This window comes from Syngnathus scovelli, chromosome 4 (genome assembly GCF_024217435.2).
Source record: "Syngnathus scovelli strain Florida chromosome 4, RoL_Ssco_1.2, whole genome shotgun sequence".
In the NCBI taxonomy this organism is placed as follows: domain Eukaryota; kingdom Metazoa; phylum Chordata; class Actinopteri; order Syngnathiformes; family Syngnathidae; genus Syngnathus; species Syngnathus scovelli.
The window spans coordinates 19,220,621-19,248,583 of record NC_090850.1 but is presented as its reverse complement, the minus strand read 5'-3'; the positions used below and the strand labels follow the sequence as shown (position 1 = coordinate 19,248,583).

The following is a 27,963-nucleotide window of genomic DNA, read 5'->3' as shown; positions in this document are numbered from 1 at the left end:
TACTTAAGACTTTTATATGAAATCCTCCAGTCTGATTTCACATTGTTCTCTACCTAAGTTATGTATGACAAACGCCCGAGGCCGAATCACCATCAAAGGAGCTCATGGCGAGGACGCGGAACTTCCAAAGCTTCTAAAGCGATGACAGATGTCACTTGTAAAGCAAAAGCAGGGGGGATGAAAGTGTCGGGGATGCGACGGGGCAACGTGAGGACGGCGAGTCCGTCGTGACCTGCCGTTGAGGTTTAATGGAGAGAGACGAAGCTCAAGCGGCCGTCCGCCTTGACGAAGCGGGGCCGTAGGTCTTAAATGTCACAGCCACCTAGATTAGAAGTTTGCTACCTGGCAGTCCACCAACCAGACACCGGGCCATTCGGGCAGCCTTCATCATGCTGTCACCGGATGGGGATGGAAGTGTCTCCCCCGGTTACCCCGGCGTGGAATTCGTCAGGGTGTACAGAGGGAATAGCTAATCCGAGGACATGAAAAGGGGGCCATGGGCTTCTCTATTCCTTGAGCTCACCTGGGTACTCTCCCTGGTGTGACAGCTCGAGAGGACTCGACAAACAAGGAAGAGCAGTGAGCAACTTTGAAACAAACAGGCAAGTGAGTGCAGCCGAACCAAAACAAACTTAACTCGAGAAATTCACAGAATGCGCCAGCCCGCCCCCCACCACCGCCGCGTGCCCACCCCATCCTCTTCCACTGCTTTCTCCACTGTGTCTTTATTGTGGCTTGATATGTCACCACTGTCTATATCTTCTACTTACTCAGGACTTCAAGTGGCTGTCTGTATTTTGCTGCGCCATAAATTATTCAGCGCCGTGTGTCTCCTTAGTATCTGCGCCTTCCGCTGGGTTGCCATCTTATATCCCCTCCTCTGAAACAGGGGGGCTTTGAGAGAGAGTTTGCAAAAGGTAACACAGGAACTTCAGCTTCGACAACCACTTTCTTAGTCGTGGCTCTTGTCAAGCACATATATTTGTTCCGGCACAAGGAAAATGTGTAAAAGAAAAACCGTAGCGGGGGAAAAAAAAAAGTTGTACCTGAATACGACAAGGAGACCAACAAGCTCTACAACTACATCGACAACAACTTGGACGAGAAGCACAACAAAAAATATTGGCGGTGCGGCTGAGCCTCCAATGTTGAACACCGTACTGTACGCTTCGTTCTCGTTACGCTAAATTTGGCAACGATTTCCTCGCATAGCAAATCATGTCGAGGGATTGTCACGATCACAAAATGCTTTATTAACAAGTGATTTTAACCAGTATACCTTTTATGTGATGTAAGTTCATAAGACAAGTACACATATTTCCTGGTCAGGAATTGTCAGATGCTCAAGGCATTATGAGCAAGTGTGTTATCCATGGATTGTCCTCCCACAACTCTCATCCTTTCTTCAAACGCCACGGGAACTCTGTGTTGGTTGGTGGACACCTTAAAATGTACATTTTGTGATACCAGTCCTGGAACTTATCTGACACAGCGCATATCAGACTGCACAACATTCCTGTCCAGATATACAGAAGTGACTTGATCTCAATTAATCACACAGGAAGTGTCACATTCGATCTCCTCTCTGTTCTGTCATCCCCCTTTTGCTCCTCCGTCTACTTTTATTTTTACTCCTCATACACACTCTACATGCATAAGCTAACCGAGCCACATCTCTGCCTCGGAGAGCCCCCTTCCCCTTCTTTTATTTAAAATACACAAGGGTCTGAAGCTGACAGGTCAGCTGGCATGGGCCAGTCGGTCCCCACCTGTCCCCCGGCCTCTTCCCCCAGAAGGCAGAGTGCCAGAAAATCTGCCAAAATAGGATGAAGCCTTAGGCATCGTATCCCCAAAAGAGCCACCGTGTTTGCTCTGCACTACAATCACAGACGAGAGGGTATTTACTTCAACACGCTCCACAACAGCACATATAATGAATGATTGCTTTAGTTTTAACAATCATGATGTGTGATTCTGTCATCTGATACAATTTAGAAACTATCCACCTTTATATACGATCTAAAGACTTAGCTATCCAGAATGTGAATGTCCCCAAACTCCAACCATGGTACATTTGAACCGTCCTTCCATCCAGCTATCTATTTTCCAATGGTGAGTAGTTTTATTTTATTTTAGTCTCGAAAACAAAACATTGTACTCAGTAGCCAGGGGGAAAAAACTAACGATAGAGTTACAGTCCCATCAATATCAAGCAAAAAAATCCATGTTCTGGAACTCAAAGGATTTCTTTAATAAGCCTTGTCAGTTGAATCTATGGGTAACTATGATTAAACATACCACATATGTATTTTATTCTATTTGCAAGTGCAGATCAAAAACGAGAGGCAGGGATGTGGCGCACTGGATACAGCAGTCGTGTCGTAGCTTTGTCTTGATTTATCCTGATATATCCGTTTCTGGTATTCCCTTTGAAAAGCAAAAAACTTGCATCTTGTGAAATCACACACAAAGTCGGCGGAGTGTGTATTACACGTCGTTGTTCCGCCTAGCTGTTTTTTTTCCATCCCGTATCAGTGTGCTCAAGGTTTTGTGCTATATGTTGTCAGAAGTGGAAGTAAGTGGAAGGGAAATTGAGATTTGTGTCCTCATTCAATCCATACATGATAGTTGATGGTTTAAGAAAGTTGCTATTGTATTTGTGTTATTGTTCCTCCAACTTGCAAACTCTAAACTTAGAATGTCAAACTGAATGACGCTCACAGGAAACAATGAAAAGTCAATCTGTTACAATCTTTATTAACTGAGAAGATACTAGTTTAGGTAACATCTGGTATTGACCCAATTAGAAAGTTAACTGGCTGAATTAGTTCTTGGAGGTGGCCAAAGCTGAGATTTGAACAATATGGGCCGGAGCAAATTTTGCCGTTGTGGGGGTGAGCACGGCAAGGCAACTCCTCTGATTGCCAAAGGAAAAGTAAAGCACCCTTTTGAGCTTACTATGGTAAAGTCTCCTGAGATATTTTTTGACTCCTCACGAGATGAAAAGTTTGAACTCCACCATTTGTTTGTATTGGTTGAACTCCAAATCGTACCACTTTTGGGTGCTTCCGCTTTGGAGGTGTTTGAACACTTGCAGCTGTTTTTCCTCCATTACCTTCAGAGTCCTCATTAGTGTTTGGTTTTTTGGAAGAAGACTACAATGGAAGGAGCTTAAGAACTTGAACGGGAGCCCAGGGAAAGTGATCTAGGAAGTCGAGGTCCGGGGGGGGGGGGGGGGCTTCGCGAGACCTACATAGGGACCTAAGGAGGAGGGGAATCCAACATCTTGGGAACCAAACTTTGGGGGAAAGGAGGAAGCGAATGAAAGGTTTGCATTCCCCAAACAGTCAACCCCCCCTCTGCCAGCTTTCTACCGCCTCTTTCTTCATAGTATAAGACAGAAAGGGGAGAAATTGTAAAAATGGAACAGTGGGATATGTATTTACTATGCTAATGAAGCCCCATGTGTTTTCCACAGGTGCAAATCTTGTTAATCATCCGTAGGTGAGTGAGAGCTGCTCGAAAAGAAATCTACAAAGGAGCTCAGCGAGAGGAGCCGCGCCAAATAATCAAATATGCATCTTGGATAAAACACCGTGGAAAGTAGAAGTAGCACTGTGGAGACATTAACCTTTACCAGCGAGGGAAAATCTCAACGCAAGCTTAACTTCTCCCCAAAGAAAACTTCAATGAGTCAGTGCGCGTAAATCATGTTTTTCTTTTTTTGTATTTAGGGTTCAGGTTAGGGTCATATACTACATATATATATTTTTCAAATTAATATCCACCATTTTATCAACTACTTCAGCTTCATCTTTATCAACTCCAATACATTGTGTGGGCCTTCTATGGTCCAGCTGTTTTGACAGATCTACTGTAGACCCAGACTGGGTAATTATGAGCTACAAAGCTCAGTGACCTTGTCAAGATCCCCCTGCCCTTTCAGGCAACAGGAGTGTTTGGCAGGGGAGGGCGGAGGGGGGTGGGGTACATTCTGTGGTTTGTCTGGATGCCCATGACACACACACACGCATGCATGGACACACAAATACCTGCAACGTTGCGCTTCTCCAGGCAGGTTAAAGGGCTAAAGTCAGTGACAGAAGGGGATTTTGAAAAAGGAAGAAGGGAGGGCATAATATGCAGTACAGAGAGAAAAAAAACAGGAGGGGCAGATGAATAGGGGTCACAAAGTGATGCAGGGGTTAAATGCCACAAATGCCATGCCTCAAAGCCTCATAAAGACAAGCTCTGCAATGATCCCAAGGTCAAGCCGTGCACCTGTGTAGTGCTCGCGGCAATGCTAGCATGTGCAAGTGCTTCCACTGAGCCTATTAGTGAACACTGTGTGGAACAAGTGGCTGCACAAAAATAAAGTGGTGGATTAAAGATAAATTGATTATCCTGTGCAAAGGGGAGGGGGGGGGGGGGTCGGACCACTTGGGATCGACATGGGAGAAATGTGCCTTATTCAACGAAAATTAAGTAGTGATGAAATTAGGAAGAAATGCTTTCTAAAATATCCAATTTGCTTGTACAATTAAATAAATGGATTAGAAAAGTAACAGTTTGATCTTAAACAAAATAGCTACTCTGTACTATACTATATATTTTAAAGTCAACAAGCATCAGGCAATAGATTATGTTCCATGAGAGCAAAGTGCCAAAAAACAACTAGCAAGGACCCCAAAGGACTGGCCAAACTGGGGTCAGTTGACCCAGCAGGACTCCGAGCATGACAAGTAAAGTTCTAAAGCCCTCCTTGATCGCGACAGTGATTAAAAGATCCAGAATTATCCTGATGGCTAAGTCTTCAATTAGAGGTTGTGGAAGGAAAGATCTCAGCGCGTGCTATCTTCAGGCTCGCCCAAATTAGAGAATGGACACGAGGACTTTATGCTTAAAACATGAACTGAACACACCCTCGCATGACAGGCCCTAAAAACAGCTCCAGAGCCAGACAACCAACGTCTGATCCGTTGATTAGGTCCAATAGGCGCTAACGTTGTCGCCTAAACCATTATTGTCTCATGAACTTAACAGGCGGGGAGGGGGAAGGGCTGGGGGGGGGAGCCTTCAGCCAATTACAGGGTGGCATTTGTGTTAAGCAGGAGTGTGTGTTATTTGAGACAGCCAATTAAAATCACTTATGGCTCGGGTAATATCCAGTGATTTAGACTGGGGGGGATTATCCTCAACGCAACATGATCTCATTCTCTTGCACGCCAACACACACACATACACACACACGGGAGCTACAGGCTTGCAATGCACACACACATTTCAACACACACGGCAGACAAATGACGAGGCAACCTTGGCCCGCGTTGGTGCGCGTGCTTTTGTCATTCCCAGACAGGCAATGATGCGGCTCGCTCGAAATCGAGACTATTGTCATTAACGACACGTGCTCCCACATAGTTGATTGGATTCGCAGCCACTTGCCTTTCGAGACCTTTTAAAAAGCCGTTAATGCAAAACTGACCATTGTACCAAGTAATATCTTTACATACCGACAAGTGTAAAAATACAACTGCTGCTCATCTATCCACATCAACCCAATCTGGTCAGTGAAATTCAGTAAAGAATGATACGAATCACTTCCTTTGTAATTTTTTAAATATCAAATTAAAAGAGGAGTAGGATGAACAGTAGTTACACGATCTCGCGCTTTGCTCTTGGCATCGGCGTAAGCTTCTGAGCATTTGAAATGAGTCATTATACCGCTTATTCCCATGCTTCTAGCAAATAAACTGTCATCTTACTAGTAGTTATATATTATACGCAGCCATCTCAACCCAGCATGAAGCTCGGTGCACTGAGGATGACACCAACAGTCTGTGGCCTGTGTTTTCCTTTCACCTACTTGTGGCTTTACTGTGCTGCCAGCACTGCCATTAATTCTCCCCATGGGTCCTTGAAGGCATCTAGAGAAAACCCAGTGAAATGCATCTTAAAACCTCAAATGGACATGTCGGTGCGGGCTTAGCTGGCAAAGCAGAATGGATCCTTTTGCTGCATATCGGATTAAGGGATGCTTGTACGAGTTTTGTCGGCTTAATGTGGAAGTGCAACGTTGCGGGGTTGTTGTGGTGAACTGTGCGGTATGACTGATCCTGTCACGAACGAGGGTAGGACGACCATGTGCGACACTAACTTCTTTATTTAAGGAAAAGGGAAGTGGGACACTGGAATAAAACAAAGCGAGCAAACTGGCAGGAAGAGTGGTTGAGTCAACAGGCAAGCTAGGCAACGGGAGTCAGAACAGGAAATGCAGAACCGGGTAACAAGCCAACAGGTAGCAAGTCGGCCAGGAGTGACGGAAATGCGGGGTATAAGTAGTTAACTTATACTTTGTTTAATTCTAAAAAGAAAACATAATACAAAATAAGTACCACCATTTATTTAATGGCGTTAGTTGGTTAGCCAAAGGCTACGAAAATTAGTTTTATGCCCAGAAGTGATTCAACAGTGCCCCCCCCCCAAAAAAAGTCATGTTAGTGACTTGTGGGAGGAGCCAATTGTTAAAGCGGTGTTTAGATTTGGAAAGGAATGGACAGACTGTTGCGCCAAAACAATGGTGAGACTCAGTTGTCAACGTTGCAATAAAACAAAACAGCTGAGCAGCACAAAGCCATCTAATCTTTGTCATTTAAATTTATCAGTCTAAAAGAAAATCACGGTGACATAGACACTCTGTGACAACATTAATCCAGCAATTTGAAACCATCCGTTTGCAAACGAGCGTACAAAGAGCAACGGCGTTCAAAGCAAAGTGACCTTTCCGATGATTAAGCTGAAACATTATCATCATGTTCCCATGTCCTGTGTATATTTTTTGTATTCCCCGCACAGGATCAGAACAACTGCTCTGCCAGTTTTGTGTTGGCATGGACAAAAGCTCGTCTATGATTTCAACACGGAGCTCGCCGGGGCCAAGCTGGCCGGTGCCCATCTGGAGCGGGCCAAATTTCTGCCTCGCTCGGGCTCAATGCACACTGGTGATTACCGCGAGGGTCAACGGCAGTCATGCTATGGCGGTTATAAATATAAGCCCCGACGTGATGGCTGTTGTTCCTAAACAGAGGTTTCCCCGCTGCTGTGGGAACACAGCACAAAGGCCTCGTTGGCCTCTGAGGGCAAAGAGGCAACGCCTCGGGTTTGTGCGGCCAGCTGTTGGCTCTCTTGCCAGAGGAGGATCATTAGGCTGTGGAACTGGAGAACACGAGCGCACGTAAAGAACTGCTGGCATGAAGAAAGATTGATTGAGGAAGTGATATAAAGGCTGGAAAAACTGTCAGGGAAACAAGCCATCGGGCATCGAATCAAGTTGACTTTGTAGATCTGCTGTTGAGATGTTCACATGGCTTTACAAGACAGTCTGACTTCAAGAAGCATGGAATCATTTTGTATTAAACAATTCAAAATCTAATTTTAAGGAAAAAAATTGATATTGTATGCACCCTGTGATAGACAGGCGGGATAGGCCACAGCTCACAACATCTCTGAACAGCATGAGCAACTAAAGAGCACATACAAGCTTAATGTAATTAGAGGGTAAGTGGTTGAAAAAAAAATGTGGTAACTCTCTCCCGTCAACTCTGCCATGTTGCTCACTCATCCATCTTGGATCATCATCATCACGCCACGGGTGGCCCTCATCCACTTTCTCAATCTGTGCCCATCATATGGCTCATAATGTCCAACCTTATATTAGCATTAGCATGGAGGCTTAAAGCGACTAATGCCGCCAGCTGTGCTCGGCTACTCCCTCTAAAAACCGCGGCGGTGGATTAAGGAAAAGGGAGCAACATCAGGGGGCAGGGCAGTTTGGGCGGGGTGAGGTGGCATCCCTGGGGGGTAAGCCGGACTGTGGTGCCCTCTTGTGCCAAGTCATTTAATATTTTTGAAGGACTGTGGACATGAGAAATAGTAACTGCATACATTTCCTGTTTGATGATACCATTGGTATCACAGATCCAATTGTAAAATATTTGATAGTTTTCATGCTTATGTCCTTTTCAGGCTCAATTATATTCACAGATTACTTGTAGCTTTACTGTACAGTAACTCATAAGCTTTATTTTTTTTGTTCGTAAAATTGTTGGAATTTACTAACTAAAAATCAAGTATAAGTGTGTCCGGCTTTACTCTACAAGCTTACAGCAAAATCTATATTAAATGTATATTTAAAATGTATCAACTCCAGCTTTACATGCAGACTGCCATGATAAAAGGTATAGCAAGGCGAAGAGAGTGTGAGAACGAGACAGAGAGCGAGAGAGAAAAGGGCAGGGCTGAGCTGGCGACACTGCCTCCTCGGTTAAGTTGATAATTGCCCTCGGTGATGTATAAAAGATATCCCACAGAGCCTTGTGAAACACTATTAGCAGGCATGGGCTGAATTGTTCATGAGCTGCCTCCAGATGAGAAAGAAAAAATGTCCAAGATTAATACGATTCTCCTTTGAACGCCATAATCATGATGTGATGTATGTGTGTGGGCCCAAGTGTAAATTTAGATTTTTAGCCCTTGCCTCTGAAGACTATTCAAGTTTTTTTTTTTTTTACCCAGAAAGATAATCAATTCTAAAATACTATCCAATGTGGTGTAACAGACACGGGAAGGCCCATTATCATTGTGCCTCATTTTGGCTAAAACGAGTGGACACATGAAATGGCCCCCGAGGAGCTCTGCACAAAATGGTTGCTCACGAGGCAAATCGTGCGTGGAGATGATATTTTATCGCCGAGCGACATGGAAGTAAGTGGCCTTAATAAGGTGAATCTTCGCCTTCGTAGGCTCCTGATGCCCATTAGAGGGCTGAAGTTGGCGAGTAAAGAGACCACAGAGGACGAAGGAGAACTATTATTACATCAGAGAAATTAAAGTGACGAGTCAAAACTTAAAGAAGAAAAACACAAGTGTCATGCATTGTATCATAACTAAAATTTAATGGACAGGACCACCACAACGCCTCATGGTGGCAAAAACCCCGTTACACATTTAATTCTCTATCAAACAAAGTTTTAATTTCTAATTTTACTAGATTGTTATGGGCTGCCACACATTTATTTATTTATAATTTAATAGATTTGTGTTCTTGAATTATAAATACAAATTCAAATCCCAGTCAAATTATTGGTAGCTGGATTCCTGGGAACTAGTCAGTGGGTTCTCTTTGAGACATTCCATATTGTTAGTACGTAAGTTAAGTATTCTCTTTGTGTTAGTGGGATTCTTCTAGTTAATTTGGCACGTTTTTTTTTTTTTTTATCAACTTCAAGGTAGCTGAAATGCACTGTGAAGATGGATTCTGTGCTGAGCCAGCGTGGAACGATGACAGAAGATAATATGGAAACTTAGTGGTCAATTGTAATGAGGATACGGGTAATTAAAGCAATCTGTGGAGTGACGTTTTAGTCAAAAGTCTTATTCATGACAGGAATTAAAGTCCTGCTCAACTGATTTGTAGTGTGTGCGTCTATTCTTGGATTAAATGCCGTCATGACACCCCCAACACCCTGGCATGAAGCAGAATGAGGGGTGAGAGGGTCAGGTCAGGGGCGCCGATACGACCTCTCCTTTTCCGTAGCAGGGTGTCATCTTCTGGGCAGGCCAAACAATCATGCCTGGCCCCCGGGGCAAAATGGGTCTTGTCGGGTGGCATTGCCAGGTCAGGTTGTAGCCTGGGACGTGAGAGCGAGTTGGCAGGCCTCAAAGATATGCTGCTCATTATTTTTGCCTCGGAAAACTGGGGCAAACAGAGATGCCATGGCAACTGGTATGTGTTTACGGGCGAGAAGGCTTTTGACATTGATAACTATAGTTGTGTTCAAATGAATTGCAGGTCACAGGTGACAACTCCAAAATTCAAGGCGGCAAACCACAATAGTTTAGCTAATGTGAAAATTGGCTTCCACCTATTTTCAATAAAGATAAGATTTTACAGTACTAATTGTCCCTTTTGTTGTTCCCTATCTTGAACATGTAAATAAAATTAACTCAGCTAAATATTAGCTTGTTTTGTTGTGCTAACTAAAATCATTGCCATAAATGTCAATTATTTCAAAGTTGTTCCAATGTAGCTTAGAAATTTGGCCCACCAAACTTGTGTTTTTTTTAGAGTGTAAATATTTTCAACCACATCACATCAATGTTCATTATTATTGTAATGGTGCAATTTTTATTCTTATACCAATTATCAGTTTCAGTAAAATAGTATTTCTCCGTTGCTGCATTTTTACAACACTTGCCAAGTTCGTAAAGTTGTGCTATGGAAAAAAAAAAAACAATCAGCGAGAGCGATAGGTGGAACGAGGGCCGTGTGTCACGTTATCTCTCTGAACTACCTATATTTACCAGTGAAAGTGAATTCTTTATGAGTGCAGAGAAATCAAAGACGGGTCCGATCAAAGGGGATTTAATAAGCTACCCACTGTTTGACGAAATCTGAACTTTAATGTTATGCGTAGCTTTCACCAGGTTCCTCGTTTTTGGGCTGGGGTCCAAGAAAAATTTCACCGACACACTGACGCCACGGTTCTTTAATTTGTTAGTGAGTGAACCACGCCATGTATCTAATCATGTGGTATTCTTTTGGATTTTTTTTTTATCTGAGAGATGGTTCCCTGCTTTCTTTCTTCTTAATATATCTTGTTTAAATATTAATCAACATACTAACTCGCTGATTTTAACAGTGTCATCACTCCAAACTGACTTGCTTGTTTTTTAAATAATCTTAAACCAACCTAGTGCCTACTCTGGAGGATACACCCTGACTCTAATCTCCACGAGTCCTGCGAGTGAGGAGGAGACTCCCTACAGAGAGACCTCAGAAGCTTTGTGGAGTTATGTATTCACTTCCTTGCTCCTTGGGGAATTACAGTAGCTCACTGCACACGTCTGCATGTCAGCTCGTGTCTTTGGGTAGTGACATACACGCTAGTGACTGAACTGCACAACGATGGTGTATGTATATTTTATATAATATTATATATATATATATATTGAATTGCCAAAGTAGGAATAATTGGAGTGGGATATTTTGATGACATTAGGATTAATTATTTAAAAGAGGTTTATCCTCGATCTAGATCACCGGGGTTAATTGACAATAACGATGATTATATCACAACAAATGTAATCAGTGAATAAATGACACCTTATTGAATTATGTTACCGAAAGTCCCAAATGTGATGAAAAATGAGTGAAATCAACACGCCATTGTGGATTTAGGGCAATCGCTGAAATAGGGGGGGGGTTCCGTTCAAGGCTGGTGGGTCGGGGTCGTCATCTATTAAGCTGTGTTTACTGAGACGCCGAAACAACATCATCCATCATTCTTAAAGACTTGTGCTCTGATGGGGAGAATTAGAATGCATTACACATGTCATGCATCATCAGGCTAAACATGACGCTTCTATCTTGCTGTGCGCTTTTGTTTCCTCCGTTGTCTGGCGCTTTGCATCTCACTCATTTTGTTCTTTGTGTGTGTGTGTGTGTGTTTATGTGTGAGTTTACGCTTAAGTGCTCTTACGGTCGTCCTCCCTGGGGCGAGGTATCCATCACCATCCAAGCAGTGTGTGACCAGCCAGGCCCTCGAGCCCTCTCTGTCCCCCTGAATATCTCCCTGGAGGGAGGCGGGGGGGCTTCCGAGATGTCAAGGGACACCACCTGCCCCAAACACACTCACAGAAATCACTATGACCCTCACACTCTCTTAATGCCCTCATTAGGTGATTAGTCCCAGAGGCGGGACTAAAACTAACATGGCCCATTCCCAAATATACCAAAGCCTACAGGGTGAGCGGTGGAGTCAGGTGCAGGTGCAGGGCACAAACACACAATGACAGTCACAGTTGGATGTTGAGCTTATGGAAGGGGGGGATGCATTCATAAAACTGATTAATAAGCTTCTTCGATCACATTGGTCCAAAATGGTGGATAACAGACTACACCAAAAAATGAAACATAAAAACTTTGATAAATCATTGTGTGTTTTGTGATTGGGGATTACCCCAACGCAACATGATGTAAGCTTGTGAAAATTATTTTTTTTAGTGTTGCAAATGAAAGATTGAGTGATGACATTTGATGCATAATTTTCCCCATCTTTTTGTTCGGTCACCAATTTTTATGTCATTTGGTTCAAGCTGTTCTGATGTCGTAATCTATAGTGTGTTATAATGGGAAGCTGCTCTTAGTGTGTGGGCACTTTAAATATGAAAGTTCAGTATTGCAATTGTAAAAACAGGTTGACTTATTAATTCACTCAGTATAACCACAATAATAATACGAGACCGGGCGCAAATCGCCTCTCCAGAAATACGACGAACAAGCTGGTGACATTGCCGTCATAATGAAGTATGAAATATTGATGGCTCGCGATGTATATAGGGTGGACACTGAGACTTGCGGGAATGTTATGTATTTAGAAAACCATAAGTCGATCAGCTTTGGCAGCTCAAACACAGATGAATAATTGACGACATCAGTAGCTATTTCAAAAACATCCTGGAGACATTTCCGTACCGAGAATGATTTGAAAATAGACAACTAAGCTGCATTATGTATACAATATCCAATCATTGTTAACCTGTCGTTTAACGAAACAGCCTCATGGCAAATAATTTGAATATTTGAATTTTCTAAGCCTTGAACCAAATGAATCCGAGCTAATATTACTCTGTTGCTAATGGTAAAGGAGGCCACATACTCCAAAATGACAAGAAATCACAAGTGAACGACTCGGTAGCACTGCTCAACACTCTCCTCATGGCATGGAAATAAAATAATCCCTGTGATCTGCTCAGACTTGTTAACAAAGCTGTCACTAAACAGACCTCAATTGTGACTCGCGTGTGTTACGATTTGCTCTCTATAGCAACACACGCGCGCACACTTCCCTTGTCGACAAAATGTCAACTCTCCTGACATACGGCCTTGTTTGGAGCCAATGATTACCTCATAGCTAATTAATCCTCATTCAATCAATGAGAACTTTTCAGATATTGTGTTATGTCGTGTATGTGTGTGACAGAGTAATCAGAGGAGGGGGGGCGGTAGGTGATGAATGATGGATGGCGCTCGCCAACGTTCTAATCAGCAAGACCTTTTGTCTGCGCTGAACGATTGAACGGGTCTTTATTCCTCAGACCTTCCGCTAAATTGTCCCTTTAGAGCAGTAACAAGTATTTTTCCGCCATTTCCAGAGAACCCAATAATAGTCGGATATCGCCGCTACTGAGCCACACGACATCCCTCAATCAGGGAACGACAATCAAATCTTGTTCTTATCACTTTAAAAACAATTTTTGTTACCATGCTACTCCAACATTGAATATATGTGTCATGGACTTTGTGTTACTTTGGCATCCATTTTAAAGCAAAAGCTTGTCGTGGGAGAACTGCTCTATTTATACTCTCTCATCTGAGCAGCACAAAACCACAAGAGGTCTGCGCATACATCTTCTATCAAACAGCCAAACAGCCGGAAAATTAAAGATGCTTGTCGCCACACGTCTTCTATTCATTAGCAACACTCGAGGAATTGTCGTCCCCTGGTAGGCTCTCTCGAGTTGTTTACTGGACGCACTTTAGAGGCGTTCTATCAATGGCCTGTTTAAAGGAGCACTTGTATAACACAAACAAGACGGCCTCATTTCAAATGTCCGGGCACGGTTTGTGTTTGTTAGAGTTTGTTTGCATTTGAGTAAACATGGACGTCACAAACATTTTATGAAAATATGAGTGTTCTACTTTGTCAAGGTTTTTTTTTTTAAAAAAAAAAAATCTGAGTAATTAGTTAGCCGGCATTAATAAGTGAGGGGAAAATCTGTCGCCTTGTGGTTTTTTTCTCTGACACTTAAAGGCGTGCCAGAGAAATAAACCAGGCACATCATAATATGTGTATGATTTCCATTTTAGTCTTTGAACAAAACAGTAGTTTGTCACTTGACAGCAAGTATGGCAGAACTTGGCCTGGAGAACAAAAGAGGGCTTGTTCCAGAGGACGATTGTTGTGGCAACACAACTACACTACCGTAATAAACTTTGGCGCTTGTGCAGAGCTATATTTCTTTTCTTTCTAGCACAGCAGCTGCTGTCACACTTTTATGATGCATGAGCACAAACATCTCTCCGTTGACCATGACTTGGAACATAGAATACCAAAAATGTGGAAAATTTTGATTTAACGGAGAGGAAAATGTGTCCAGTACACTCAAAAAGCCCAGTATACGGTTTGGGTAGATACGGATATACTATGCTTGTGTGTCGGCCATCTTGTCAGGGGCGAGTTGCCAGTTAGAAATATCAATATTCTCATGTATATTATTGCATTTTCAACCGTCTTTACCAAAATGGCGCCATGGCAATTATGTTTGCGTAAAACTGTCAGAAACTGTTTACTGAACTTGTGTGTGCCATCATTAAGGTGAGCCTTCATCAAAAGGAAGCACTACAAAAGCTGTCGATGCGAATCAGACTGCTGCAATCATTACGTTCATCTTTCAAGGCCATTTTTCTCCCTCCGGAACACAAGCCGGAGGTTGATGATTCCGCTGGAGTTTCTTGGGATGCATAATGACGCTCTCGCAAAGATGCAGTCGCACAAAAAGCTACGCCCACGCGGCGCCATTTGAACATAGGTTGGCGAGAGAACGATACAGGTGGCGCCTCGCGCGGGAGGACCGACTCCACATCAAACGATACCTCTGACACCTCTGATTGCTCGCAAATGATGACGCGCAGGGATCTTTTGCCACTACAAAGGCACAACAAAAGAAGCGACATGAAAGGGAAGTCAATAAACATAGGGCGTTTGATAAAACATTTAGTTTTAGCGTCGAGTACAGCGCAGAGGTTGGCGCAGTTTCCCTGTCAAACAACACAACAAAAAGATCAGGTGAAAACTAGCTGACAAGACTCCGACGTTGTCCACTAATTGGAGATATGAGGGCAAGACAAGGAACTAAAATATAGTGTAGGTATGAAAGTTCAAGAAGATTATCTCCTCTCGCTATGTATATATGTCGCAAAATAACAGAATCAAACAGACTCGATTCGATTCACTTTAAAATAAGCGAACCTTGGTCCCCATTTTTCACCTTTTATTGGAGACGTGTGAATCCCAGAATATCATTTTTTGGGGGATTGTTCACTTGTCTATGAATACACACAAAACACATCGAATTGAACAGAATCGAATCGATTCATCTTAAAATAAGCCAACCTTGTTCCCCATTTTTCACCTTTTTTTCACCGTGTGAATCCCTGAATATCATTTTTTGGAGGGATTGTCCACTTGTCTATAAATACACACACACACAAACACACACATATAAATATACACGCACACACACACACAAACAGACACACACACACGGTGACTCACTCACAACACTCATAAGCACTGTGACCAGTGTAAATATATGCCGAAAAAGCAATGAAGCTACACCCAAAGCAGCAGCAGCTGTGCCGGTGACCAGGGTGAGAGCAGCTGTGCACGATGTACAGATGTTCACCGTCCCACAGCAGTTGTCCGATTTATGGCCGAACGCAAACGTCTGCACAGGAGGACGGTGAACGCAGACACAGAATGGAACATGAGGTCACGCTTAAAGCTTTAAAGTCCCACCGCACCTCAAACTGCCAAAAAAAAAAAAAAAAAACATCCAGTGAACACAAGACAGACGATGACTAATCTGAACTGCCTCACTTTCAAGTACTTTGATATCTATTTTTTTATAATAAGACATGACTACATAATGAAGTAATGGTGGGATGTTATCCATGTGGAACACATAAGGGTTGTATTTTTTGGTTCTTGAGAGTCAGTGAGTAAAAGCCAACCACGTTTGTTAGTAGGAGCCAAAGATTACTTTGACCGAAGTCTGTTAAGTTTGTTTTTCTTTTCTTTTTTTAATCGTTCTCAAGTGTTCATAATTATCTGACTGCATATAAGCATTGTGTTTCCCCACGCGTGAATGTGTGCATAACACACACACAGACACAAACACACAAGGTGGTGTGGCATGAATATTTTGCAAGAGTCTCCCTCGGCACGACGCGCCTTGTAGCTGGAGTTGGGGGTGGTGGTCGGGATGTAAGGTGCGGGTGGGGGTACGCGCTCTAATGGGCTACCAGGGGACCTGACACGACTCTCTTGAGGCACTTGGGCTCCATACATTGTGAACCGGCAGCCTTTGTCAAAACGAACACTTCCTCAAATATTCCTTTTCAATTCCATTAAGTCCAAACACAAAGCCACATCCAATTAGGCAAAGCGGCCCAACTTTGTATGAGCTCGATCACAGACAGATGGTTTAGGTTCTGGCGGAGAGTAATCAAGGACATAACATTTGTGATGAATTGAAGTAGATGTTGATTGTGCGGAATTGGGTGTTAATTAATCACGTCTTTTAGTTGGGACAAATTGAAGTGCAATACATGAATGCAACCAGCAGAGGTGCTGTTGAAACAATCTCGACTGTCAAGAGTCCCAAGTTGAGATTTCCACACCACTGTGGACCATTAAGGGTTCCTCTAACTAGATGGTAGAAAATACAATTAGCCAATGTGTTCTCACTTGATGAAAAAATAATAATAATGACGGATGAACTATGCTAACCTAAATTGAAGACATCCAGCTGTCTTCCTACATGCACGTGCATCCTCTCTGCGTGTCATTGAAGTTACATACATTTTGCGTGCCTTCTCGCTATTGAGTGTGTGCACTTCACCTGGCCCTTTAATCAGAGCGACACAATAGCAAGACTAAATCCGCTTTATCTCCACACAATCAGATTAGAGCGGATTGCTTGCTCCGCTAAGCACCACCAAAAAAAGAAAAAAAAAGGATCAAGATGATTTGATTAATAATTTGGGATAGTTTTATCCTTTAAGAAGCATAAATTGTTTTATTCTTATTCATTTATTTTCCATTTGTGTGTGTGTTTTACTCCGCTCATAGTTCCTAAGGCTAACAGAGATTGAAAGATTATCTCCCGCACCTGGGCCAAACGCTCTCCTCACTTACCAGCAGTGTTGATAGTCAGTACTGACAATGACCAGATGGGGGAGCCATAGCTGTTGCTGCATACAATGGGATGGGGGAGTGTGGGGTGGGGGCTAATCTCATCCAAATAAACATGGCAGCGGTTGTCAGCTTTCGCGGGCAAGGAGGGAGGGTGTGCGCGATAGAAGCAGGTCAGGCTAATCATGCATATAATTGCATTTTGACATTTTGGGCTACTGGGACCAGACCTTTGGATATCAGCTTCTCCTCCGAGCACTTAAGTGATTAACAAATGAAAATGTGGCGCTGAAACTTAATTAGATATTATGTTTTATCCGTGCCTATGGGGCGGGGTTGTAAGGTAGATGTTGTCGGTGGGTAGGTAGGGGGGTAAGGTTTGTACTTCACAAGGTGAGAGGAGGAACGGTTCATTGTGGATTTACGATGGGGCATCTAGATGTTGGCGGTTTATTAAGTAGTAGCAGATTTGGTCTCTTTGAATTTCAGTTTTTGGCTCACACCTATGTGGACATTAATAAGACGAAATTAGGTAATACCAACTGGAACAAAATGTCTAAAGTACAGATATCTGTATTCAGTTGAAGGGAGTAAAGGTAAAAAGTCAGCATAAAAATAAATGCATTAAAGGCGAAGTCAAGTCAAAACTGATCTTTACAATAAAATGTTTGATGCAGCTTTTATGGGCAGTGTGAAAGTCTTATCTTGACGGCAACTGTTTCACGATAAAGCAAGCTAGGAGGTGTCAGTGAGAGTGGAGGTGGGAGGGGTGGGGAGATGCTAGCTCTGGAGGGTCGAAGTTGCGGAGGTGGGAGGGTGGACCACCGAGGACTGTGTCTCAGCTGTCAACTCTGTGACATCACATATGCTTCAGTGTCCGAGCGGCACCGTGCTAAATGACAACCAGCCCTCCCTGCCTCGGAGTCGACGGTTGTGCACGTCTGTAGATGCACACACACAATCACCAGAATACTGTACATACGTGCCAATCCCAAAAGGCACACACTCGCCGTCACTTTTGCTCATCTCCTGCATTTTGCATAGGTGGCACTTTTCATTATTCAAAGCTTCCTTCTCAGGATGCACGATGCACATGGGGAGGCGACATGCACTCTCTCCAAACAAGGCACTTCTTAATTATGCATGCACAGACTACCAGCAATGCATTCGAGTGTGTGCGCATGTGTGTGACTATCCGTGCAATGGTGCATTTTGTACCCAGGTGTTTAATTGTCAGCGGTTATCTAAAGAACAATCATGTTGTCGGGGAAAATGACTAGATGGTTGCACGACACTGAATAAGTGAAGATGAATATCTGTGATAGTCTCTGCAGAGTGAAGTGTTTACACTGTGGTGTTACATATATTTTATATTAGTGGCTGTTGCGTGACTGCTCATTTTAATATTTGTATTATATCAGAAGGGTTGGACTTTTATGAGTCATTGAAGTTCAGCCCATGTCATCATAATTCACAAAACAAAAAACAAATTGGATTTTAAATTTCCCTTAAGAGGCAGCATTATATGTAATTTAGGCGATGACAGCAGATTAAAAGTGATTTCAACGGCTTAATAGAGTGCATTCGTACGTCGGAAGAAGTATTTTTTTCCAGTGCGGACATTAGAACAGTGAGCAAGTGGCAGCTCAAAGGTGCAGCAAGACAGGGATTTTCAGCTTGATTGGGTTTTGGTCTCAAAGTAAAGGGATGAATTATTTATTTTCAGACTTGAATTTGTGTGCACGCGTATAGACGTGTGTGCTTTTGTGTGTACGTGGGCGTAAAAGCCAAGACGGAGGTAAATACTTTAAAACATTCTCCCTTCAACTTGAAAAACAACAACCTGCAGGGTCAGAGTGCAACGTTCCCAAAAGTGAAATTCCAGCAATTATTCACAGGAGATCCGCAGCGGGTGCTCAGGGCAACATGCCCGCACCCTTGAGTGGGCAGAGGAGACTGACAGTACCATTATGAGACGGCCCGTGTGACAGATAAATATTTCAGACACAAATAAATAAAGGATGCGCGGCGTTTTCCTTCTGAATGACTTTTCACAGTTGAATGCCCACGACCGCTTGCCCCGGGATCTCCTGACGGCAGTGTCCCCCCACCCCCCCACTTCCCTGGGCTCAATACAAGACCCTCCAACAGCTCACCAGCCCCTCCCATTTTTGGATACATTCAGGTAAAGATGCTGCTGCTCCATTTCAGGCTACAAAGAAGCAATTAATCGAACGTCGCTGAGACATGTCGTCGCGCTTTTGTGTCTGTGCTTCTCTTTCACGCTTCTATTGTTGCCCCTGTAATTACTATAATGTGCAGAATATGTTTAAAATTGCACTTCCAATAGGGGGGAGGGGGGGATAGTGATACCATGGGGTGATAGATTCTGTCCTGAACTTGATTTCATTGACTTGTACATCAAGTGTGGTAAACGTCTGTGGTTGTAATAGGCCTGGTTAATTGTCTCCTTTGCCAGTCCTAATAGTTTATTGATTACTTTGCCCGCTATGTTGGGAAAACATCATGATAATTCAATTAGAAGAATCCGGGTGAGCTGTAACTGTGGTTAAGAAAATAAAAGTGAAAATGTTACGGTGTGGTAAACTTGGGAACTAAAGTGACTTTTCCAGAAAATGACATTCTTGGTATGCTGTTAAATCTAGTTACAAAACCAATAATGAAATTTTTTAGTATGTCAACAATATGGATGGAATTGAAAAACGGTTTAAGCTAAAACAATTTTTCTTTTTTTAAAAGATACAAATGCATTGAATCGAAGCGAATCAAATCATTCCACATATATTAAATCACTTATACCATTTATGGACGTACATTTATCGTATCATTTTATTCCTTATCTTAAATGGAAAAAGTCCATTCAAATGTATGACAACAAGTAAGTAATTCCATCATACCCTCTCAAACTGAACATTGAATCGGACGGAATCCCACCAAGTTAAACCAAATGGAATCATTCCACTTTCCGATCAAACTGTCCTTGAATCGTTCCACGCCTTACGTATCGAAAACCAAATTGAATATTTTTTTTTTGTACCTGAGACAATTACCCAAGACAGGTTTCAAATCCTGAGAACAGTTCGTCCTTGTAGCTCATTCTTTCACTTTCTCCCACTCCCCTGATCTCTTTCCCAACTCTTCCTCTTCCTGGCAAAAATTGTTTGGAGTGCTGTTGAGCATTGAGATAAAAAGAAACGCTAAAATATTAATGCTGGCTTGCTTTGTTCTGGCGAGCGAGGAGACGTTAAAAAACCAGGTCTGATTCATTAGCCGAGGTGTCTGCGAGGAGGTCCGCAGAGGACTGCCACATCCTCGGAGATTACCTCGTTGCTCCCCCCCTCCCTCTCCTGGCTCCCCCAACTCAAACACACTCTTTCAATCAAATAGTCCTAAAAATTCTTCTTTTCTCTCTCTGTCTATGATCATCCACCACTTTCATTATTCTCTTCCAACTTTCAGTTGTTAGGTTCTGTTTACCTTCCTTCCACCATTACACGTGTTCTATCTGGTGCTGACCCATGAGGATGTTAAGAATGTCTCTACTCAACATTAGAACATGAAGTAAACAAACCCGAAACCTAAAAGACTGGGATGCGCTACTCTCGACTTTTACCCTCGGTGACTGCTTTGGAGAGGTAAAATGCTTCGGATTCGTACGTCTTTGGATTGCACAGGGGGAAGATTGTTCCGCAGGGAAAGACCAGGTTGCTTCCTCACATCTTTTCATCTGAGCTCACCGTTTCCCTGTGAGACACAAACGATCAAACCGTACTGAGTGGACGCAGTCCCTCCGAAAGTCGAAGAAAGGAATGAAAATTCCGAGCTTGCTCCAAATATTTGCCCAAACTAGTCCCTTGTGAGGAAGGTTCATTAGGATTGTCCTGAAAGAAGACAGACACTGAAGACTGTTTCAGATTTTAAAAAATATATTTTTATGGTATTTGATCAATTTTATTGATCACCTAAAGGGGAAATTACCGCACTTAAGTCACAATTAATCAGTAACATAATAACCATACCAAATCGATTCTATGACTCCTGCTGACTTGATGCCACAAAAATAAAACAGCAAGGAGATAAATAGAAGCAATCAGATTTAGTAAATTTATCATTTTTTTTGTCTTTGTGAGAAACATGTGCAAGTCTTGTGGATTATTAGGTTGGAATTCAGAACAGATGTACACAAGCTGCAAAGTCTGTTGTGGTTTATGTGCATCCACTGAGCTTTGTTGGCATTCGCTGCTATTCTTGTTCAAATGGCTTGTAGTGGTCCGGTGGGAAGCCAGGGAAATGCGGGGGACACATGTTCAACTTGTTTTCTGTGTAAACAAGTCTTGACAACCTTACCTGCTGGAAGAGCGCTACGCTACGCTACCACGACCGCAAAAAGCCAATGGAGAGGGTTTATTATAAGACAGAAATAGTTAGGAGATGAGAATTTCAAATGAGCATTGTCGTCTTTGCTTGAGGACTTATGTTACATCATGCCACCTGTATTTATCTAGAATCTGTTACCTCCGTATGGTATTATTCCAAGTGGGAGTCAAAGAACTCATATTTTGTCAATATTTTTGCTTTGCCCATCTGCAATACCATGATGCAGTAATGATATTTTTTCTTTGCTGTAGGCATTAGAATTTTATCAGTTAATTCCGTCTCAACTGTCCATAACAAAAATGGGAAGCTTGTCTAACAATATGATAGTATGGAAAGAGGAGTTCAGAAAATTCTGGTCGAGTCCCCCAAACCTTACAAAAATAAACAAAATCACAATTAATGGATTGGTTGCTCAATAATTAGATATATATGCGGGAATGAAATGTATCAATGATATTTTGGCATATATCTTGGCATTTAAAATTGTCTTGCAAATACCATTCATCCATATGTTCCGCATTATTTCGGTTCACCTTAATTCTTAATAAAAAAGATAATAGAAGGTCGATACTTTCCAAATAATAGTCACCATAGCAACTGCATTGTACATTTTATAGTTTCACATGCTTGACTCAAACGCCCGGCAGTAGTACAACTAATGTGCAATCTTGCTCCTTAATTCCCACTTATTATTATTCTCATGTTTTGGGGATTCCACACACTCATGCCCCTTGTTGTTAACACACATACTACCCACACCTACACACAACCTGGTCTCTCACACAAGCAAACAGATGAGCCTCTCCAAGCTCCAAATCCCTTTATTAGCTCTCTTTGTGAAGAGGCTGCAGAAGTGGCCGGCCAAGTGCTTTCGCTCGCTGTCTAAAACCTCCTAAAGCCTTGTCCCGCACCCAATGAAAGGCAAGTGCAATCTGTACCTAACCCTGTTCCCATATGGGCCAGCCTGTCACGGGCCTTGTCTGCCTTTGTCCCGCGGATCTCTGAGGTCCGAGACCCCGCATCGCCCTGCCTAGCTCCAGGCATTTATTAAATATGCACCTTCCAGTTGCTATGAAGAAAGATCCCAGACCGGCTAATCTCATCACAGGCTGGGGACTCTCCACATATGTAAATCTACATCTGTTCCCCCTCAAAGAAAGAGACTGGCTAGGATTATCTCGCGCACAAGCCTCGGCTACATACACATGAGGAAATAGAAGCTAGCACAAACACTTAAGTTTATTTCACGATGCAACTACCAACCCATGTCAAGACCCCAAAGATGTTTGAAGTAGCCCGTGATGAGCCAAAACCAAGTTTTGTGTCACGGAGTGGGACAAGGCGGACCCCTGCCTCAAGGCTAAGGGTTGGGCCCTGATCCATAAAGAATAATACCAGAGGCTCAAGAAGCTGGCGCCATACAGAGAGCGACATCCTATGGTGCCTTGGGATATCATTATACATCCATGCAACAATGAGATTAACTCGCTTTCTGGCCTGGACCTGCCACGTGGAAGTCAGAGGCAACGACGGCTTCATCAGGCATAACTGACTGACTGATAGATGATCGCAAGAGATGAAATATGAAGGGACAATTTATGATACAATGATAACCAACATTTCCCATGGTCTAACTAAAAACTGAGTAAAATAAAATGGAAGCAAAATGATCAAACATAATATTAAATACAGTCATGGCATCATATTGTCATTTTGTAAACTGTTTTGTACCTTTAAGCATTTCTCAGTTGATTTCAGTTCAGCAGCAAGCTTACAGGATACCACACAGCAATAACGTTGGAAGGCAAAGATGTTCATGGGCATCTAAGTCTCGCTACGACGGTTTGTTAAAGTATGTCTTTTAGGTCTGGGTAATAAAAAATAAGGATATACTCGAAAAACAGATTGGTAGGTCCCTATCCGTGTCTGAGTTGTACATCCTCTTTACATTACTAAGAAATTTCATAGAGCCAAAAAAACCTGTTGAAGCTGACCATTTGTATTAAAAGTAGCATTACTGAGTCATGGCTTGCCCGAGGGCTGTGGAAAAAAGGAGGACGAGGTTTTCCCCAATTTACCCTTACGTGCATGGTGATACCACATCGGTTGTCAAGAAGCATTAATCCGTCAATCAAATTTGCTTGCTTAAACCTGTGTGAAATACTTCTCACTATGCCGAGACAGCAGCCATTACACATTGTTATGGTGACAGTAGCAAATGTCATAAGGTACGATTTTCACCTGAATATTAATGAATTTGTTGTCATATGTACAGCGAACATTTTTTTTTTTACCATTAGTCTTCCAGGCAGCATTAAACTATTCTATATGGCACTGCTATGGAAATGGTAGTTCTGATCCATCACGAGAATATATTCAAAACATAAATACTTTTACCAACATGGATATTTTCAATCACCAAATCCAAACGACCCGATTTTTTTTTTGCACTATTCAACAGAACAACAACCTACATACTGCGTCACAGAAATCAATCACATTACAACACTTAATTTAATTCACGTTAAGATGGGCCGTGTATTATTTTTTCCCCACACAAGCTGGTATTGCTTAATTAGATTTAAAAACCAGAGCCCCGACACAAAGAAGGACCATCTGACATGACACAACGGTACGGCTGAGACGTGTTCGATAGATCCGATTTGCATGTTTAATTAAGCTATCAGAGCTGTACCACGGAGACGTGCGGAACGCTAAAGCCGCAAAGTCAACAGTCCCTGTAATAACGCCTCCCTCCCGTTCAGAAGGGGCTGAGTGGGAAGGAGGAGGGAGGAAGGCAGATTCACTCGCTAATTTAGTGAAAAGAAATGCGCAAAGCTTTTCATTAGTGCCCTGTGAAAGGTAAACTCACACTCCAGCCCACTAATTAAGTCAGGCCTCACCCACGAGAGAACAGAGAAGAGGTAAGGCGGAGAAAAATGAAGAGATATAGAAAAACTCAATTTGGGAAAAAAAAAAAAAAAGTGTGACATGCTTCATGTGGGGAGGTACGGCGATAACGGCTTCGCCTTTAATCAGGTCGATTTTGAAAGTTGCCAGTCCACCACAGGCCTCATTAGCTCGTCCCTGGCTGGCATCATTGTTCGTGCTGCATTTGAAATCCACCAAAGAGATGGAGATTTGCTTTAATCCGGGGCCCATCAAAGGTAACACTGATGCTGACGCTCTCTGGATTAGGCCGATCTTGAGAAGGGAGAGTGGGCGGAATTAGCGAGAAAGAGAGACCCATCCCCGAGAAAAAAAAAAAAAAGGTGACAGGTCTCAAAAAAAAAAGGAACACTAGCACCACTGATGACACTTTCAAGCGGAATTTGAATAATCTGGATGGTCTAGGTTACATAATGATGCCATGACAATTTGGGCACATGTGGCAGCCATTTTACGCGGTGCAGGGATAAGCGCCACACCAACCCTGCATTTACTTTACTGCCGATTTGGGAATATTTGCAATTCAAAATGACTTTTTAAGGTAAAAAAAAAAAAAAGAATATTTCTCATCTCATAAATACGGGATTGCCGGGAAGGACGGCGGGACTTAAATCACACCGAAACGATTTGGTGAGGTTTTTTTGCCTAGTTCATATATTTTTTTAAAGATTTAATAAAAATACATAAATATAAATTTTCTGAATGCTTCCCACAGTAGAAAAAGTTTTAAGTGGTCTGGTCATAGGAGGACAGGTTGCACACAGTGCTCGGTGATAAAACAAGGCAAGGCTAAAATACTTTTATCGCTTTCCAACTATATCTGGAAAATATGATTCCCCTCCTCACGAAGGGAGAACATTACTCTCACAGTAAAGATTAGGTTGATAAAAATACGGAGTGACAGCTCATCTTTATTTATGAGCAAAGCCACTGCAGTTTGTCTATCCTGAGAGGTGCTGAAATGGAGTCAACAATCTGTTGTTTTTTTGGAAGACCGTCAAGTATAGTGAAGCAACTGAACTAAAGTTTGGCAGTCGGATGTCGAATTGAAGTTGAGCAAATTCGGAATCATTTGATATCCTGATTTGTTTCCCTTAATGTGCAATCATAATGCACTTTATATCCCAGTTAATTTAGACTGCACTTTATAATCCGATGCACCTCATAAATCTGAAAAATACGGTAATTCTATTTCAGAGATAATTTAGAAAAATTGTGAAAAAGTTAGTTTTACCATTAACAGCATACCTGTTTCCTGTTATTTGGATGGAAAGAAGTAATTCAAAACCCAAACTGAGGGTTGAACATAATAATGGGCAATCCGCTGAGGATTTCTCTTGACTTCTACTGGACTACTGTGCATTGAGATTGTCTTACTGACACACAACACGCTTATGGCATGTTAAACATGACTTTCAGGTGTCACTGAGCACCCCTACACAATGCTCTGGATTCGCAGGCGACTTAAAGGGCCGGGCAGAGAGCTGAGGATAAGTAGGAACGCTGAGGAGGCCAAAGACAGCGTGGGTACCGGGGCGTGAGGATCACAAGGGGAGCCAGGTTAAGCCAGTTAAGGGCATTAGACCTCCAAGATGATGAAAGGGGACCCTCGCAGATAAAATTGAAGTAAATCTAGCCTAAATCCTGGCAACAAAGGGAGTTTAGAGTTTGCCATTGTGGAGGCCAGAGTAAACAGGGAGGTCCTAGGGTAAGCCTTCCTTCACGGGGTAACAAAGACAGGGTTGACGAACTGATCTTAGCTCAGTAGGCCAATGTTAGCACACAGATCACAGGGTTAGACACACTCAAACATATCAGCTGCGATTCAGATGGTCACATTGTGCTCTTGGGATTAAAAGAAGCCATAGTGGTTGTGACACTCTTGCTAGCTAACAGATTTTGCGACGGAGCAGAAGTAAAATCAAGACGACGTACCTTGGAGGGCGCTTTCCTCGCGGATTGAACGGTATCACACATCCTGACATGTGGCTTTCATCGGCTAAATGGATTGAGATTGCATTGTAGTGTGGGGACAGATGACGAATGGAGCCTCCATCATCATTTTCTTCAAAGAATGAGAACATTTTCCCACAAGGCCACTGGGCAATCTGACAACAGGATGCGATTCGGCGGGGATGGGAAAAAGAAAAAAATCTTCCTTGTTGACTTTGAGTGCAATCATCTTGTTAATGGCTCTAATTGAGGCCTCATCATACCCGTCACACTCCAGCTGAACTTAGCATAATAAATGTGTGTTCAATTAAAAGCCGTCAAGTGCTCACAGCCACTGCAAAAACAAAGAACCTTCTACTTCACTCGTCAGGCCCATGGGCCTTGTTTCATTCACCTGGCAATCATATTAAGACGCTCTCATTTCTGACCCGCTTCAAATTATCTCCGGGAGAACAAAAGACTACACCTCGGCATTTGTGCCAAGATGATTGTTCTTCCTGCGCAGAGCCAAAAATGTTGCTTTTGTGCCTGAGAGGTACTAAAACAAGTGTCAGGAACTATTACAGTCAAGTTCCAAAAAGGTTAGAGGCCCAGCAGGCATTTGTGTCAGGTCCTAAAACAACATTGCTTTGGCAATTATCAGCCAAGGAAACCATAATAGTGCTCACACAACAGAAGAATGCAAAAACAGATCAAGCTGTTCACCGGCAGTAATACCGGAGCTGCTTTCATAGTGACGGCCATCATGTGGGCTGACACCAGCAGCTGAACAAAATGAAAGATAACGACCGCAGGCTACCAGGTGCTTCTTTCAAGCACGTGCAAAGCAATAAAAAAGCTACTGTTGGATTTGGCGGCGATAAAAAACACATTTTTCTCCTCCTAATTATCTTGTTTAATTTAGTGGCTAAGTGATAAAATGCTGACTCCACAAGTAAACATTTATAGGCTCTGAGAACAGGCTAATTTCAACAAATGTTTGTAAAGTATGCTGTAATTCTTGATTTTTTTTATATTTTGACATCAGAGATGTTATTAGACAGGCAAATTTCATAAATCGTGTGCAAATCATATATTGAAATATAAATTCACTTTTATCAGTTGAGAATGAGCAGATATTTACTGATTTGGACATCACTGGAATCACTCAGTAAACCAGCTTTGGAAACTGGAAAGCCTTTGGGTTTTAGGGCCTTATGACAAATCCGTGTGTCAGTGCACACTGCACACAGATTTGGGCTCCAAATGAGCTACAGTGAGGTCGAACGGCTATAGACGATAAATAATATAGTTGTAGTCGGCCATAGGCAGAGTTTGCCTGTCAGTCCTGCTGGCCCAGAACAGCCTGAGGTTATCATGATGTACTGGCACATTTGGTCGGAGTGTTTGACTGCTTCACCTCCTAATCGTGCCTCCTCCGGGCAGCGCTCTCTAGGGAGAACCACCATCCTTTCCTTTTCCTCTTCCAGCACACTCAGACTGAAGTGTGGATGGAGGGCACTTGTTTGGAGGAAAGGTTGTCTCAAAAATAAAAGCTTGAGAACATCACATGACCACACCCAAAAGTGAACCATGGTGGACAGGGATAATGGTTTGTGAAACCAAATGATTAAGGCAAAAAAAA

At 42.6% G+C, this 27,963-nt stretch overlaps 2 long non-coding RNA genes across 2 annotated transcripts in view; both read right to left on the bottom strand.

Moving 5' to 3' along the window:
• Window positions 1–27,963, bottom strand: part of LOC125966874 (uncharacterized) — a 109,775-nt gene that overhangs the window by 31,866 nt on the left and 49,946 nt on the right. The gene's annotated exons all lie outside the window — the stretch shown is intronic.
• LOC125966873 (uncharacterized) lies at window positions 23,415–27,067 on the bottom strand. The gene is made up of 2 exons (XR_007480558.1): window positions 26,322–27,067; window positions 23,415–24,641 (listed from the first exon to the last, which is right to left on the bottom strand). It is a non-coding gene; the product is annotated as an uncharacterized lncRNA (long non-coding RNA).